This window comes from Amphiura filiformis, chromosome 1, assembly GCF_039555335.1.
Source record: "Amphiura filiformis chromosome 1, Afil_fr2py, whole genome shotgun sequence".
Classification (NCBI taxonomy): Eukaryota; Metazoa; Echinodermata; class Ophiuroidea; order Amphilepidida; family Amphiuridae; genus Amphiura; species Amphiura filiformis.
Window position 1 is genome coordinate 62767106 of NC_092628.1, and position 17462 is coordinate 62784567.

Genomic DNA, 17462 nt, shown 5'->3' on the forward strand with positions numbered 1-17462 from the left:
GAACCAAAACATTAATTTTATACGGCCTTATGCATGCATGAAATTGGACTCTCGATCTCACTCTTGGCCCAAGATGCCGATTTTCTGAATGCGTGAATGAGTTGCATCAATCATGATTATTGCACGCCGAGTTTATATTCTCATGTTTACAAGTGGACCTGGATATATTGTATACGTGGATTAAAATGGATGAATAGTTCTACCATTAGGGTTTACACCCGGTGTCGTGTGCCAGACCCCTCTCATGATGAAATCGTAGTAGTATATATGAATATTAATGAACTCTACGTCATCCGCGTCATACATTTTTTTAATAATCGACTCGTACAGATCGTGAATGATGATGTTATTAATAGATCTAGCTCGTCACCACAGTGAAATTAATTAACACACACACGGCGGTTGAATTTTAAACCACAGTATTATAGAAAAGTGTACTTTTGTTCCAGTTTCTAACCAGTAATTTCGGAATTCAAGCATTTTAAACAACAGTAAGTGTACATTTCGTCCAGTTTCTTACCAGTTGCAATGAATTATGGTAGTGTAAGCTTACCAATATTAATACCAAAAGCTGTGATAGTTTCTGCACTGTAGGCCTACATACTGTACAACTCTGTACAGTGTGAGTATGTACGCGAGTATAACAACTTGAGCAAGTCACAATATTTTCTCAAGTTGATTTATCCTTTCTATAAATAGCGACGTATACAGAAAAAATATACACAACCACGTTCTCCGAGTACTGTACATACTACACTGCAAGATTCTCATCTGTGTGACGCCGATGTCACCAGAATGTCACTCCATCGGAAACTACACCTCGGTTTTCCATATCGCCGGTCCGAAATAGCCGGGTAGCCAGCCTCCTAGGTTTCTACAGAGTGACTTCGCGGCGCGGTGACTTCGCAGGAGAGTCACACCGGTGTGACTACGCGACGTCCTGGGTGCTCAGTACCGGCGTTTTAGGTTGCCTGTTTTGCTTTTAGGCCTATTGCCATATTTTTTATATTCTCTTGATTTATTCAAATATTCTTTATTTCTTGCTTTTTTTAGGGATTAGGAGGGGAAATTGCAAACTGGACTTTAAAAATAAGGGAAATATTAGATGAATAAAATAAATTTGTTAATAAAAGAAATAAACATGATCAGTATACAAAGTATAATTCAATAAACTAATATGATGAATAAAATACATTTTTGTTAATTGGTGGTTATTTGAATAACTAAATAAATAACAAATTAAGAAATAAATAAGCAGGAAGAAACCAATAAACGAAGAATGGAAGAAACAAAGAAACACTTGAAAGAAAACAACTTGAGAAAAATTGCAAATAAAGAAGTTAAAAGTAGGAATATTATAAGAAGCATGTAGGCCTATTGATGAATTAAAATATTAAATGTGTAAAATAAATAATTATAACAATAATAATTCATAACAAGCATTAATATTTGCGTGATAAAAAATAAGACACAATTTCAAACAAACACTGCAATAGGCCTATATTGATATGACACCGATTTATAGGCATAATTTGATAACGTAAAAAAATCAACATGAAAAACAAATCAAACTAATAGGCCTATAAAAACACCATTTTGAAAAACGGAAAAAGAAAATAGAACAAGCCAAAGTTTTGCATAACCTTACGGCAGTAAAAGTATAACTTTGCAGTAGACCTTTCAGGAAAGTAACAAGAAGTAAAACAAAATGCATGCTAGGCCTATTAATCAATTTTAAATATAACAGAAAAATTCTTGCTTCAAATAAGTAAAGTTTTGGCAAATCAAAATGTATAAATTGAAAATGCTAGGCCTATAATAGGCATACTTTGCGAACTTCGGCTGAAAATTGATATCGCTTTTAAAACATTTAAAAACACAATTCGTTTTAAATAAAAAAAAAAGTTTGAATAGGCCTATATAACGTTATCATGCAAAAGATGAAAAAATAGGCCTAATTTGAAAGCAAAACATGTCATCTAACCACTAAAGTAAACAAAGCAATGATATAAGTTTTGTGGGAAAACAAGCAAACAAATAAACAAAATAAAAACGTTTGAAATGAAACAAATAAATAAACCAAGAACAAGAACTGCAAATAAAACACACACAGTTGATGAGATTATTAAACAGGCAGCACGAAAAGAATTAAAATATTATAAAAGAGAACAATAAATAAATGAAACAAAATGCATGAATAGGAAGTCTCACAATTGAAATATAAATGATAAAGAATGCAAAAGCACTATAAAAAAACAAAGACGGCAGTAGAACCACAGACCCACTGTACAGCATGCATCAATCAATTAATTATAAAACCAACTCATTCCATTCATGAGCGTATACAAGCAGTAAACAAGCATGATCGCGTATTTGTGATCATCAGCGCGTATTTGGTAGATATACGCGCGCGTCCCCAGAGTGTTCGAACTCATAACAGGGTTCGGTCAACGACCTTTCGGCAGCGTAGTCACCTTGAAGTTCGCCGACTGGGCACCGAGCAGGCGACGCATGGGGCACTGGCTACGGAAGTCACTTTGATGTGACTACAAGATGTGGACCACTGTCGGAATCTAGTCGGTGGTGTACATCATGAGTCGCCGATCTTGCATCGAGCAGGTAACACATCGGAGGCTAGCAGTTGTAGTCACTACGTGATGACACTGCTGCATAGTACCCTACTGCCTTGTTTCCGATGTAGTCACTCTCCTGTAGTGACTCTGTCGGCCACCATAGGGTAGGTTATTCTGGAGTGACGGCGGTAGTGACTTTAGAGTTCCAGTGCGATGTAGTCACTCTGTCGCCAGGAATTTTGCAGTGTACATATAGTATAATTTAAAACTCTAGTCCGGGACTCTAGCGGGGTACACCCATCGTATGTGTACATGGACCTAATCCATGGGTTCCTACAAGGCCGATGACTGGACCGATGACACACATTCGATAGGTGTATCGTATAATATGTGTGAGTTACGGCTTTTGACAATTGGCTCCATAGTCCTAGCCCGAGGTACTCACACGTCCGTCACTACGATTTCCACTAGGGGTAGCGGGGTGAATGACCCCTAAATTTAAAAAATATTAATTTTTCACCCTCTATTGGGAATATGTGCAAGCTCGGGGTGAAAACTGACCCTCTAGCTACTTTTGGACCGTACTCCTACCCCTGACTACACTGCAAAATATTTTTCACCCCCAAGATTTAATTTTCACCCCATGTATTTGGATTTTCTGCAAGCTCTGGAGTGAAAAACACAGGAAAACAACCCCGACTTTTGGGCCTTAATGCTGTAGGCCTACCCCTGATTTCCACTGTCCTTCTCCACGAAGGTCTGAGACTCCTGAGCATATCTGGTCCAGGGTACACATAAAATACCACGTTTTCTCATAAATACCACTTCCTACCATTCCTCACGTGAAGATGAGACTTAAACAAAACATATTTGGTGCATGTTCGTAAATTTTGAGCACATTTGAGGATGGAAAATGTTTTGAATTCTTTCTATAAATAGATGCCGTCAGTGTGGCGTCATCACCGCATGACGTGAGTTCACGGTGCCCGTTTTTACAAGACGTAGGGCATTCATGGCCCTAGTGAGGAAGGAACAGGGCCATGATGTTTCGGGCTACCCTAGTCCAGACATTATATATCGGGGACTCTAGTCGTCTCTACAAATATGTCAATGACAGCAAGAACATGATGAAGTCTAACTTGGAATTTGCACATCATCTTGATCTTGATACTGCCCAACAGTCCTAGAGGAGTAAAACGGTTAGGTTGATATGCGCATGCATGCAAATTTTAGTCTATAGATTTCTTGTAGATGTTGGGTTATGTTGGTTTTAAATTGTGTGGGATCTATTATGTTTAAGGGGTACTACACCCCTAGCCAATTTTTTGCTTATTTTTGTGTTTTTCTCAAAAATCATAGTGCATTGGTGACAAGTAAGATATAGGGCCTAGATATGTATATTATAGAGACAAGGACTATAACTACTGCACTGAAAATTCAGCAACTCAAGGCAAGTAGTTATTGATTTATTGATCAAATATTGGTTTTCCCTAATTTTTGACTGTAACTCCACAACTGCTGTCTGTGCTGAAATAAAATTTCCAGTGTAGCAGTTGTAGTCCTTGCCCCTATAATATACATATCTTACTTGCCACCAATGCTCTATAATTTTTGAGAAAAATGTAAAAATAGGCACAAAATTGGGCAGGGGTGTAGTACCCCGTTATCCAAATGATTTGATCGAGTAATTTATCAACTACCATGTATCCACGACAACACAATACTATAGGGACTGTGCAATAATTATGTCTACACCCAGGGTGATGTCTACACCCTGGGCCCTTAATTACTTAGTAACTCGGGGTCTGAAACAGTAACTTGGACCCCGAGATAGTAACTCGACTTTAAGTAACTCGGGCCCCGACTTAGTAACTCTGGGTCTGAGATAGTAACTTGGGGCCTCGACTTAGTAACTCGGGGTCCGAGATAGTAACTCGGGCCTCGTCTTATTAACTTCGGGTCCAAGATTGTAACTCGGGCCTCGACTTAGTAACTCGGGTCTGAGATAGTAACACGGACCTCGACTTAGTAACTCGGGTCTGAGATAGTAACTTGGGGCCTCAACTTAGTAACTTGGTATCTGAAATAGTAACACGGACCCCAAGATAGTAACGGACCCGACTTTATAACTCGGGGTCCGGGATAGTAACTCAGGGTCCGAGATAGTAAGTCGGGGGCCCGACTTAGTAACTCGGAGTCCGAGATAGTAATTCGGGGCCCCGAGATACTACTTTGGGATCCGAGATAGTAGCTCAAGGTCCCGAGATACTAATTCAGGGTCTGATATAGTAACTCGGGCCCCGACTTAATAACACGGGGCCCTTAGATAGTAACTCAGGGTTCCGACTTAATATCTTGGGGTCAGAGATATAATAACTCGGGGTCCGAGATAGTAACTCGGGCCCCAACTTAGTAACTCGGGGTCTGAGATAGTAACACGGACAACGAGATAGTAACTCGGGGTCTGAGTTAGTAACTTGGGGGCCCCAACTTAGTAACTTGGGGCCCCAACTTAATATCTTGGGGTCAGAGACCGGGCCTCGACTTAGTAACTCGGGGTCCGAGATAGTAACTCGGGGCCTCGACTTATTAACTCGGGTCTGAGATAGTAACACGCACCCCGAGATTGTAACTCGGGGTCCGAGATAGTAACTTCGGGGCCCCGACTTAGTAATTGGGGGTTAGAGATAGTAACTCGGGGCCTCAACTTAGTAACTTGGGGTCTGAGATAGTAACACGGACCCGAGATAGTAACCCGGGTCCGAGATAGTAACTCAAGCGTCGACTTAGTAACTCGGGTCTGAGATAATAACACGGACCCGGAGATTGTAACTCGGGGTCCAAGATAGTAACTCGGGGCCCCGACTTAGTAACTGGCGGTCAGAGATAGTAACTCGGGGCCTCGACTTAGTAACTCAGGGTCCGAGATAGTAACTTGGGGCTTCGACTTAGTAACTCGGGTCTGAGATAGTAACACTGACCCCGAGATAGTAACTCGGGGTCTGAGATAGTAACTCGGGCCCTGACTTATTAACTCGGGTCCGAGATAGTAACTCGGGGCCCGACTTAGTAACTCGGGGGCCGAGATAGTAACTCGGGGCCTCGTCTTATTAACTCGGGGTCCAAGATTGTAACTCGGGCCTCGACTTAGTAACTCGGGTCTGAGATAGTAACACGGACCTCGACTTAGTAACTCGGGTCTGAGATAGTAACTTGGGGCCTCAACTTAGTAACTTGGTATCTGAAATAGTAACACGGACCCCAAGATAGTAACTCGGGGTCCGAGATAGTAATCCAGGCCCCGACTTTATAACTCGGGGTCCGGGATAGTAACTCAGGGTCCCAGATAGTAAGTCGGGGCCCCGAATCAGTATCTCGGAGTCCGAGATAGTAATTCGGGGCCCGAGATACTACTTTGGGATCCGAGATAGTAGCTCAAGGTCCCGAGATACTAATTCAGGGTCTGATATAGTAACTCGGGCCCGACTTAATAACACGGGCCCTTAGATAGTAACTCAGGGTTCCGACTTAATATCTTGGGGTCAGAGATATAATAACTCGGGGTCCGAGATAGTAACTCGGGCCTCAACTTAGTAACTCGGGGTCTGAGATAGTAACACGGACAACGAGATAGTAACTCGGGGTCTGAGTTAGTAACTTGGGGCCCCAACTTAGTAACTTGGGGCCCCAACTTAGTAACTTCGGGTACCGAGATAGTAACTCGGGCTTCAACTTAGTAACTCGGGGTCTGAGATAGTAACACGGACAACGAGATAGTAACTCGGGTCTGAGTTACTAACTTGGGGGCCCCAACTTAGTAACTTAGGGCCCCAACTTAGTAACTCGGGGTCCGAAATAGTAACTGGTGCCCCAACTTAGTAACTCGGGTACCGAGATAGTAACTCGGGGCTTCACTTAGTAACTCGGGGTCCGAGATAGTAACTCGGGCCTCGACTTATTAACTTCGGGTCTGAGATAGTAACACGCACCCCGAGATTGTAACTCGGGGTCCGAGATAGTAACTCGGGCCCCAACTTAGTAACCGGCGGTTAGAGATAGTAACTCGGGGCCTCAACTTAGTAACTCGGGTCTGAGATAATAACACGGACCCGGAGATTGTAACTCGGGGTCCAAGATAGTAACTCGGGGCCCGACGTAGTAACTGGCGGTCAGAGATAGTAACTCGGGGCCTCGACTTAGTAACTCGGGGTCCGAGATAGTAACTTGGGGCTTCGACTTAGTAACTCGGGTCTGAGATAGTAACACTGACCTCGAGATAGTAACTCGGGCCCTGACTTATTAACTCGGGGTCGAGATAGTAACTTCGGGCCCGACTTATTAACTCGGGGTCGAGATAGTAACTTGGGGCCTCGACTTAATAACTCGGGGTCTGAAACAGTAACACAGACCGAGATAGTAACTCGGGTCTGAGATAGTAATTCAGGACCCCCAATTAGTATCTCGGCCCCAAGTTACTATCTCGGACGCCGAGTTACTAAGTCAGGGCCCGAATTACTATCTCGGACCCCGAGTTCCTATCTTGGGTCTGTGTTACTATCTCAGATACCAAGTTACTAAGTTGAGGCCCCAAGTTACTATCTTGGACCCCGAGGTACTAAGTCGAGGCCCAGTTACTATCTCTGACCCCCAGTTACTACGTCGGGCCCCGAAGTTACTATCTTGGACCCCAAGTTACAATATCAGGGTCCGTGTTATTATTTCAGACTACTCGAGTTACTAAGTCGAGGCCTGAGTTACTATCTCGGACCCCGGGTTACTATCTTGGGGTCTGTGTTACTATCTCAGACCCCAAGGTACTAAGTTGAGGCCCCGAGTTACTATCTCTAACCCCTAATTACTAAGTCGGGGCCCCGAGTTACTATCTCAGACCCCGAGTTACAATCTCTGGGTGCGTGTTACTATCTCAGACCCGAGTTAATAAGTCGAGGCCCCGAGTTACTATCACGGACCCCGAGTTACTAAGTCGAGGCCCCGAGTTACTATCTCAGACCCCGAGTTACTAAGTCGGGGCCGACTTACTATCTCAGACCCCAAGTTACTAAGTCGAGGCCCGAATTACTATCTCGGACCCGAAGTTACTACCTCGCACCCGAGTTACTAAGTCGGGCCCTGAATTACTATCTCAGACCCGAGTTACTATCTCGGGGTCCGTGTTACTGTTTCAGACCCCGAGTTATTAAGTCGAGGCCCAAGTTACTATCTCGGACCCCGAGTTACTACTAGGTCGACCCGAGTTACTAAGTCGAGGCCCCCCGACTTACTATCTCTGACCCCGAGTTACTATCCCGGACCCTGAGTTATAAAGTCCGGGGCCCGAATTACTATCTCGGACCCGAGTTACTATATAGGGTCCGTGTTACTATCTCGGATACCAAGTTACTAAGTTGAGGCCCAAGTTACTATCTCGGACCCCGAGTTACTAAGTCAAGGCCCGAATTACTATCTCGGACCCCGAGTTACTAGGTCGGGGCCCTGAATTACTATCTCAGACCCCGAAGTTACTATCTCGTGGTCCGTGTTACTGTTTCAGACCCCAAGTTATTAAGTCGAGGCCCCAAGTTACTATCTCTGACCCCGAAGTTAATAAGTCGGGCCCGAAGTTACTATCTCGGACCCCGAGTTACTAAGTCGAGGCACCGAGTTACTAAGTCGAGGCACCGAGTTACTAAGTCGAGGCCCCGAGTTACTGTCTTAGACCCTGAGTTACTAAGTCGAGGCCCCAAGTTACTATCTCGGACCCAGAGTACTATCTTGGACCCAGAGTTACTAAGTCTGAGATACTATCTCGGGCCTATCTTGGACCCAAGATACTAAATCCGGGCCCGAGTTACTAACTCAGATATCGAGTTACTAAGTCGGGCCCGAGTTACTATCTTGGACCCTGAGTTACTATCTCGGGTCCCGAGTTGAGGCCCCGGGTTACTAAGTCGGGCCCTGAGTTACTATCTCGGACCCGAGTTACTAAGTCGGGCCCGTGATACAGTCGGGCCCTGAGTTACTATCTCGGACACACAAGTTTTAAGGTGTATTTTGGACGAAAAGAATTCCCCGTTTCATCTCTACATAATCATATGATCTATTTTTTCGCGATTGCACGAACAAGTATACGTAATTCGTGGCAACACTGATTAGTGTATATTTCTATGCTGGGCTTTTTTCATGAGCCACTCCGCCTAGGCGGAAGTACCTATACACCCTCCGCAAGTCAATTGAAGCCGTACAATTTATCGCTAATTTACGACCATAAAATTTAGACACTTCTCTTGTCTGTATTAGCATCAACTCTCTCATGTCCCGTTTTCATGTCAGAAATTAACATAACTCCCGAAACCGAAAACAGAAATTATCTTCGTTCAACTTTTCAGTAGGCAACAAAAGACTAGAATAAACACTCTAGTGTATGCCACAACTTTATCATGCTCACAAGTGAAACAGGACATTGAAGTTCATGATTCCCATTGTGCTACATGTATGTGTATACCACACTCTCATGTGTACAACAATATTATCACTATAGATGATTTCCATTGTGCTATACAACATTCCCATGTATACTACAACTTTTATCACAGGTGGAACAGAGTACTATACATGTAGATGATTTCCATTGTGCAATACAACACTCCCATGTATACTACAACTTTATCACAGGTGGAACAGAGCACTATAGATGATTTCCATTGTGCTATACAACACTCCCATGTATACTACAACTTTGTCACAGGTGGAACGGAGCATTATAGATGATTTACATTGTGATATACAACACTCCCATGTATACTACAACTTTATCACCGGTGGAATTGAACACTATAGATGATTTCCATTGTGTTAGACAACACTCCCATGTATACTACAACTTTATTACAGGTGGAACAGAGTACTATTGATGATTTCCACTGTGCTATACAACATTCCCATGTATACTAGGCTGCAACTTTATCACAGGTGGAACAGAGCACAAAGATGATTTCCATTGAGCTATACAACACTCCCATGTATACTACAACTTTATCATGGGTGGAACAGTGTACTATAGATGATTTCCATTCAGCTATACAACACTCCCATGTATACTACAACTTTATCATGGATGGAACAGAGCACAAAGATGATTTCCATTGAGCTATACAACACTCCCATGTATACTACAACTTTATCATACAACCCTCCCATGTATACTACAACTTTATCATACAACCCTCCCATGTATACTACAACTTTATCATGGGTGGAACAGAGCACAAAGATGATTTCCATTGTGCTATACAACACTCCCATGTATACTACAACTTTATCATGGGTGGAACAGAGCACAAAGATGATTTCCATTGAGCTATTCAACACTCCCATGTATACTACAACTTTATCATGGGTGGAACAGAGTACAAAGATGATTTCCATTGAGCTATACAACACTCCCATGTATACTACAACTTTATCATGGGTGGAACAGAGTACAAAGATGATTTCCATTGAGCTATACAACACTCCCATGTATACTACAACTTTATCATGGGTGGAACAGAGTACTGTAGATGATTTCCATTGAGCTATACAACACTCCCATGTATACTACAACTTTATCATGGGTGGAACAGAGTACTGTAGATGATTTCCATTGAGCTATACAACACTCCCATGTATACTACAACTTTATCATGGGTGGAACAGAGCACAAAGATGATTTCCATTGAGCTATACAACACTCCCATGTATACTACAACTTTATCATGGGTGGAACAGAGTACAAAGATGATTTCCATTGAGCTATACAACACTCCCATGTATACTACAACTTTATCATGGGTGGAACAGAGTACTGTAGATGATTTCCATTGAGCTATACAACACTCCCATGTATACTACAACTTTATCATGGGTGGAACAGAGTACTGTAGATGATTTCCATTGAGCTATACAACACTCCCATGTATACTACAACTTTATCATGGGTGGAACAGAGCACAAAGATGATTTCCATTGAGCTATTCAACACTCCCATGTATACTACAACTTTATCATGGGTGGAACAGAGTACTATAGATGTTTTCCATTGAGCTATACAACACTCCCATGTATACTACAACTTTATCATGGGTGGAACAGAGTACTGTAGATGATTTCCATTGAGCTATACAACACTCCCATGTATACTACAACTTTATCATGGGTGGAACAGAGTACTATGATTTCCATTGAGCTATACAACACTCCCATGTATACTACAACTTTATCATGGGTGGAACAGAGTACTATAGATGATTTCCATTGAGCTATACAACACTCCCATGTATACTACAACTTTATCATGGGTGGAACAGGACACTATCTATTGTGCTATAATGTAAATTATTTCTAGTGTCCTGTCCCTCCTGTGACAAAGTTGTGGTATACATGGGAATGTTGTATAGCACAATTAAAATTATGATGTAGGTGTCCCTTCCCACCCGTGACAAAGTTGTGGTATACAAGGGAATGTTGTATTGTTTAAATCAAATCATCTTTACTATCCTATCCCACCTGTGACAAAGTTGCGGTGTTCATGGGTATCTTGTAAAGCACAATTTTAATCTTCTATATTTTACCCACATGTAACATTTATGTTTTTTGTGTTTTATATTTTAAAGAATGGTGCAAACTTCATGAAGTAAATGAACATGTGAAGCCATTGGCTGCGAGTTCGGGTGTCAGGGCATCTGATGTTTTGCAATTGATCTTCCTAGAGGTGAGTTAAGGTTTACACTATATGTTTTGGGCAGAATTTTCGGCCGAATGTTAAATAAGTTTAGCTTAGATTTGCAAGTTTCATAAATGAAAATTTGCAATTATTTCTTGATATTTCTTGATTTATTTTTTAATATATCTAAGCAATAGTTTTGCCATTTTAACCCTCCAAAAAACATCATGCAAATGGGGTGGAAATGACACTACTTATATCAATCATTGGGATTTCCTTAATAAAACCAATACCATTCCTCATGTGTGTCAGCTTTACTTGTCTCAATATTGAATGCAAATGCTGCTAGTTCATGCTACCATCTAACTCGCCTTATGAAAGCGTACATAGAACATATTGACCATTTTAGGTGGCATTTTGTCTATATGTATTTTCAGATAGCTAACTCAAATACTACACCTTACAGATACAATAGCTAGCTATGTCAAATCCATTATGTTCATTTAACTTAAATCAGCAAAGAAAAGTGTTTAAATGGGATTTTGTGAATTTGCATAAGTCAAGAAGCTGTTTTGAAAAATCACATCCTGTACGATAATTTTAAAGCAATTCTGTGCACAACACCATAGTTAAGTTTGCCACCTTAAATATCTACCGTATATAATTTTAAAAATTCTGTGACTTATTTATAATTCTATTACTCTTACGACCCATTATTCAAAATCGCGACTGTGATTTGTTAAAACACGTCACATGAGAGCCCATTATTCTGCAATAATGGGTCAAGCGCCATAACACACTCTACGCACAGCATTACGCTGTGCAATATTTCCGCGATACACGATCCACCTTGAAGTAAACAACTGAAAAAATAAATAAAAAAAAATGATATTTTCTCTTTAAATCGCACTATTTTCTGGTAATAGAATAGAAATAAAGGGTGCAGCATTATCCTTTACACGCAAATAATGTGTCCTTGGCAGTAAAAACGTCTAAATAATGGGTGAGGACACATTATTTGGGTGTAAAGGATAATGCATTACCCTTTATTTCTTAAATAAAAGGAAGGTCTGAAAATGTTGTGTTAATTATTATTAATATTCATGTTATTCTCATTAATAACTTTTCTGCAGGCACTAGCACTGTCTAAGGAGTAAGGATTCCTTCAATAGTTTGCAGATTGAAGCAGCCTTTTAACAGGCAACAACACAAAGAACAAGAGAGTATAGAGAATCAAGAATGCAGCAAATAAGAACTGCCCTGAAGTCTTTGGATGTCATTATTGGAACTTAATAACAATCCATTGCCATAGTCCATTTGGGACAAGATCAAGGCACAAACCACCAGATAGTAGATGCCATGGTCCTTGAAACCAATTGATATTTTATGTAGTTGCTAATTTATAATAGATTACAGGGATACAATGTATATGATATGTGCAGCCACTGTCATCTGTGTATCAAATATAACACAGAGGTTGCATACTGGATTGCAGAGCTGGATTGATGGAATCATCGCCAACTGTTAGCATAGCAGGAGATAAGCTATGTGTATGATAATTTGATGCGCCAATAGAAAACTCTGTCTCCTCATCATTTAGCTTCCAGAGATTTTATGGTCATCCAGTGTTTTATTCAGTGATGCTAGATGAGGCTGTTTTCATGGAGTTTGGATAAGATACATTAAAATATCTGTATAACTGAATGTCATCACCGTAACATATAGAGAGGTTTCTTGATTGACAAGTGTATAATATTATGGTGAATGACATACATGTAACAGGGCCAATCATGGATCCTTGTGACAGGCTTTGTCGCCTAGATTTTAAAGGGAGTGGTTACTCACTCTCTAGTATGATGCTAGGCGAGTGGTCAAATCATTCTCTAGCATGATTGCTAGGAGAGCTGTTAACATTGTATTTGAACACAGATATTGGAACATCTGTGATTTGAAGTGATGATTTTATGTGAGCTGGCTATCTGGTGAATATAACTGGTATTACCATATAGTCACATAACAGTAAAAAAAATAATTCTTAAGGTTGGTCTTAACCCTCAGGGAATTATGGGCCTCATAACTGCTAAATTTTTGGTCTTTTAAAATGACAAAGACTTGATGAATTCATATGCGAGGTCAAATTTGGGCAAAAATGCTCAGTTATGGAGAAAATTAAAAAACAATTTTACCCAAATTTTCATGGGCATTGTACCAAGAAAATTCTTTACAAAATTAATTTTTAAAAACCTATTTTTTATTCATTTTTTTAAATTTTGACCAACTTTGAGAAATTTTTACCAAAACTGGTTGAAAAATGCTCAATTTTGCAGAAAAAAAAAAAACATGAAAAAAAGCCTGATTTTTCGCTCAATTTTCATTTTTTTTGGTGAAGTTGATCAAAATATGGTCCTAGATATCTATCGCTGGCGAAGTTACGTAATAATCGGATTAACTACCATAGCAATAGGTACAAACAATTTTTGATTATATCGCGCTGCACTACTACGTTCATGCGGTACCTCTGCATTGAACCATAGATGTCAAAGAAATGCTAATCACTTGCACCTGTAAGATTAGTCTCTTTGAAAAGAGCGGTATTGTATTCAATCTACTATATGATTGACGACAGGTGATGAGTGCAACCTGCTTGTAGTGCAGCAGCGGTATATTCAAAATTGTTTGCACCTATTGCGATGGTAGTTAATCCGATTACTTGCGTAACTTCGCCAGCGTATAACTAGTTTTTTTAAAATAAAAATTTTTACTGAAGAATGTTTTTGTTGTTGCCAAAAATAATTTGGGTAAAAAAATTGGTTTGAATGTAAAGGTTTCTTGATCAATTTTCATTAACACAGCAATGAAATTCAGACATGGAACTTTCATAACTTTCAGCTAACTCCAATTAGGCTGGAATTAGCAAAGTCAAACACTGAAAGGGATGCAAATTATTATAATTATATTCTCACAGTACAGGGTGTCCCAGAAAACATCTCCAGAAATAGACAATATCATCAAAATATTTTAAAAGCAGTGGGTAGCTCATTGTGCACATTATACACAAATTTTATTTTAATTCAGTTGGCTGGATGCAAAGAAATGAGTGATTGATCACACAATGCACACATCAACAACTCATTCCAAGTTTGATTAACAGGCACTTTTGTCACACTTGCTCACCCCTTCGTAAAGTTTGTGTATCTCATTCAATTCAGTCCTCTGATCTATTTTATACGATGGTATTATGTTACTCATGCTTGCACTGAAGGTGAAAAACGTGAGTGAATATAACATTTGATCTGCCTTTACTTTGATACACAGTGCCTGAATTGTAAGAAACTTAACATGGATTGCAGAAATTGGATAGCTATACAATTAACAGATTTAATTCTTTACGCAATATGTTAAACTTTCAAAAACCCAAGAAATATATGATTAAGCTTAGAGCTTCTAATTTTTATACTGTGCTATATTATGTTTAATGTTTTAATTTTTTAAGTTAAAACTTTGCATTCATGGCAATATTTGAAGCAACATTTTGTCCAAGAAAACTTTGATTTTTGTAAGCTTTCCAGCTTTAATTCTTTGTGTTGTGCAATATGTTATATTGCAACTTTCCAAAGAACATGTGATCCAAGAATGACAATGATCAAGTGCTTGTACATCTTTACGTGTAATTTTTGATACCATGCAACATTATGTTCAAATTTTAAAAGATTTACATTTTACATAGCCATTTCTTGGAAAATTCCAAAACATTAATTATTGTGTGAGAAAAGTTTTTTTGTCAGCTGGAATTCTTTATACAATAATTCTTTATGCAATAATTATATTAATATTAACGAAAAAATATATTTACTAGTACCAAGCACCATTTTAGATTCAAGCTTTAATATCACATAGTATTTTCACATTTTAACAAAAGTTTATTACATGTTTAGCAAAACACAGATTGTGTAAGAAGAATAAAAAGAATTTCACCAAACAAAACACAAAGTCAATTGATAAGCATTAGTGTGCATTGTGTTGAATGATCTTTCTTTCAAACTTAATGAAATGAATTGAGATGTATGTTATGTAATCGCTCATATCTTTGCAATCAGTCAACCGATTCAAGTGTGTAAGATGCAGAATAAGAGGGCTACATGCTGTTTTTTATGTTTTGGATTTGGATGCTTATTTGTCAGCTTATGTCAAAATTCATTCACCTTGTAATCTTTTTCTGGAACACCCTGTATATTAATTTAATTTGCTAGGTAACAGTAAGGAACTTCTTTAAAAGTTTTGCAAATTTCAATCTGCATAATTAATTAGAGCTAATTTTGACTTGTCCAAAAAATTAGTCATAATTGAAAATTATGCAGATTGAAATTAGCAAAAAGTTAAATGTAATGTGTTTCTAGATAGCCCTTACAGCTATCCACATTGCAACATTATAACATTTCCATTAGAGATAGAATTTAACTTCTTTTCCACAAAATGTTAGTTTTCACTGTCAGATATGTCCTCTTTTAAATTTGGCCTGAGCAAATGATGCAATAAAAAGAAAATCACTGTATAATACCAGCACATAAGCCGCCAATGTGAGCCACTCCTTCAAATGTGACTGGTGTCTGTCCCACACGAATTGTATGGAGAGTATTGTGAACATTGTGTGTTAAGTTTTGAAAAACATGAGGTTGTTCTCCTCAGCAAATGTTACAATATGACCTGATTTAAAAAAAATTGTCAAATCAGCAGTTTTAGGTAAAAAAATCCCTTAAGATGGGTAGGGGTTTCAGATTGCCATCAGCACACCCCTGTTAAAATTTAATTTGAGCCCCCTCCCCCAACATTTTTTGTTTCAAATGAATGAGCATCAAGTCAGAGTGAGAATCTTGGATAAATCTGCCATATATGATTAAAAGTAAGTTTTATTCAAAGTGTCATATTAGGGGACTGTGTATTCTCAGAAATGCATTAATTAAAAGTGCTGTAACTTTAAATTAAACAAAATTTAATGCAAGTATATATTTTTGTTATGCAAAAGTATTTTTTTTGAAGAAACTTCAAAAAAGCACATTGTTTTGCCTTAAATTATTTGGAACACGCTGTACCCAAATTTGGATTTCATGGTTTTTTTTTGTAATTAGTTGCGTTCGAAATTTTGGTTGTCCGTTCGCCGGGACAACTAAAAAAGTCGCTGGACAACCAAAAACTGATTCAGTTGTCCGCCGGACAACCATAAATCTGTAGCCAAAACTCATCTTTGTAGGCCTACGGACAACCAAAAACTTAGACGGACAACCAGAAATTGTAATCTGGTTGTCCGTGGGACAACCATTTATTTTTCCTTAATTCGAACACTGGTAATTAGACACTCCATTCATGGAACGGTTTTTCATGATTTGGATATTAGTCTTATTTTTGAATTTTTGAATTTTCGTCTTATTTGGTCAATAATTCAAAATAAGGCCTAAGCGCGAGTCTAGGTTACAAAAAAACACAAAATCCAAATTTTGGATTTTTCCTTCCTATAGTGTGTTCCAAACAATTTTAGGCAAAATCATGAGGTTTTTTCTTATTTTCTTCAAAATTGTTCTTTTCACCCCAAATTTGTATTTATATTTAGATAATTTCCTATCCAAAAATGTATACTTTTATCTTGGATTAGTAACTTTTGGGCCATTCCATTTAAAATCCACACCACCCCTGTGGAAGATTTAGCTAAAGTCTTTCAAAGAGGGAGTATGAGTTTTGAATAGAATAAACCATTGGGTAACTTCATTTGAAATACTCACTCCAGCTGTGGAAGATATAGGTAAAGCCATAATACAGAGGGGAGTATGGGTTTCAAAATGATAAACCCTGACCAGTTAGGCAGTTACATTTGAAAAATATACTCCCTGTGGATTTCAACTGGAATACTAGCCCATTATGCATATCTGAGAATGCACAGTCCCTTTAAGGGGGTACTACACCCCTAGCCAATTTTTTTTGCCTGTTTTTGTGTTTTTCTCGAAAATTATAGCGCATTGGTGACAAGTAAGATATGTATATTATAGGGCAAGGACTACAACTACTGCACTGAAAATTCAGCAACTCAAGGCAAGTAATTATTGATTTATTGATAAAATATTGGTTTTCCCTCATTTGTGACTGTAACTCCACAACTGTTGTCTGTGCTGAAATAAAATTTCCAGTGTAGCAGTTGT

The 17462-nt window shown here is 39.1% G+C and overlaps 1 long non-coding RNA gene across 1 annotated transcript; it reads left to right on the plus strand.

The window, feature by feature from the left end:
• Nucleotides 1–334: 334 nt before the first annotated feature.
• On the plus strand, nucleotides 335–13084 carry LOC140150559 (uncharacterized). The gene is made up of 3 exons (XR_011858812.1): nucleotides 335–491; nucleotides 11225–11322; nucleotides 12408–13084. It is a non-coding gene; the product is annotated as an uncharacterized lncRNA (long non-coding RNA).
• The last annotated feature ends 4378 nt before the right edge of the window (nucleotides 13085–17462 follow it).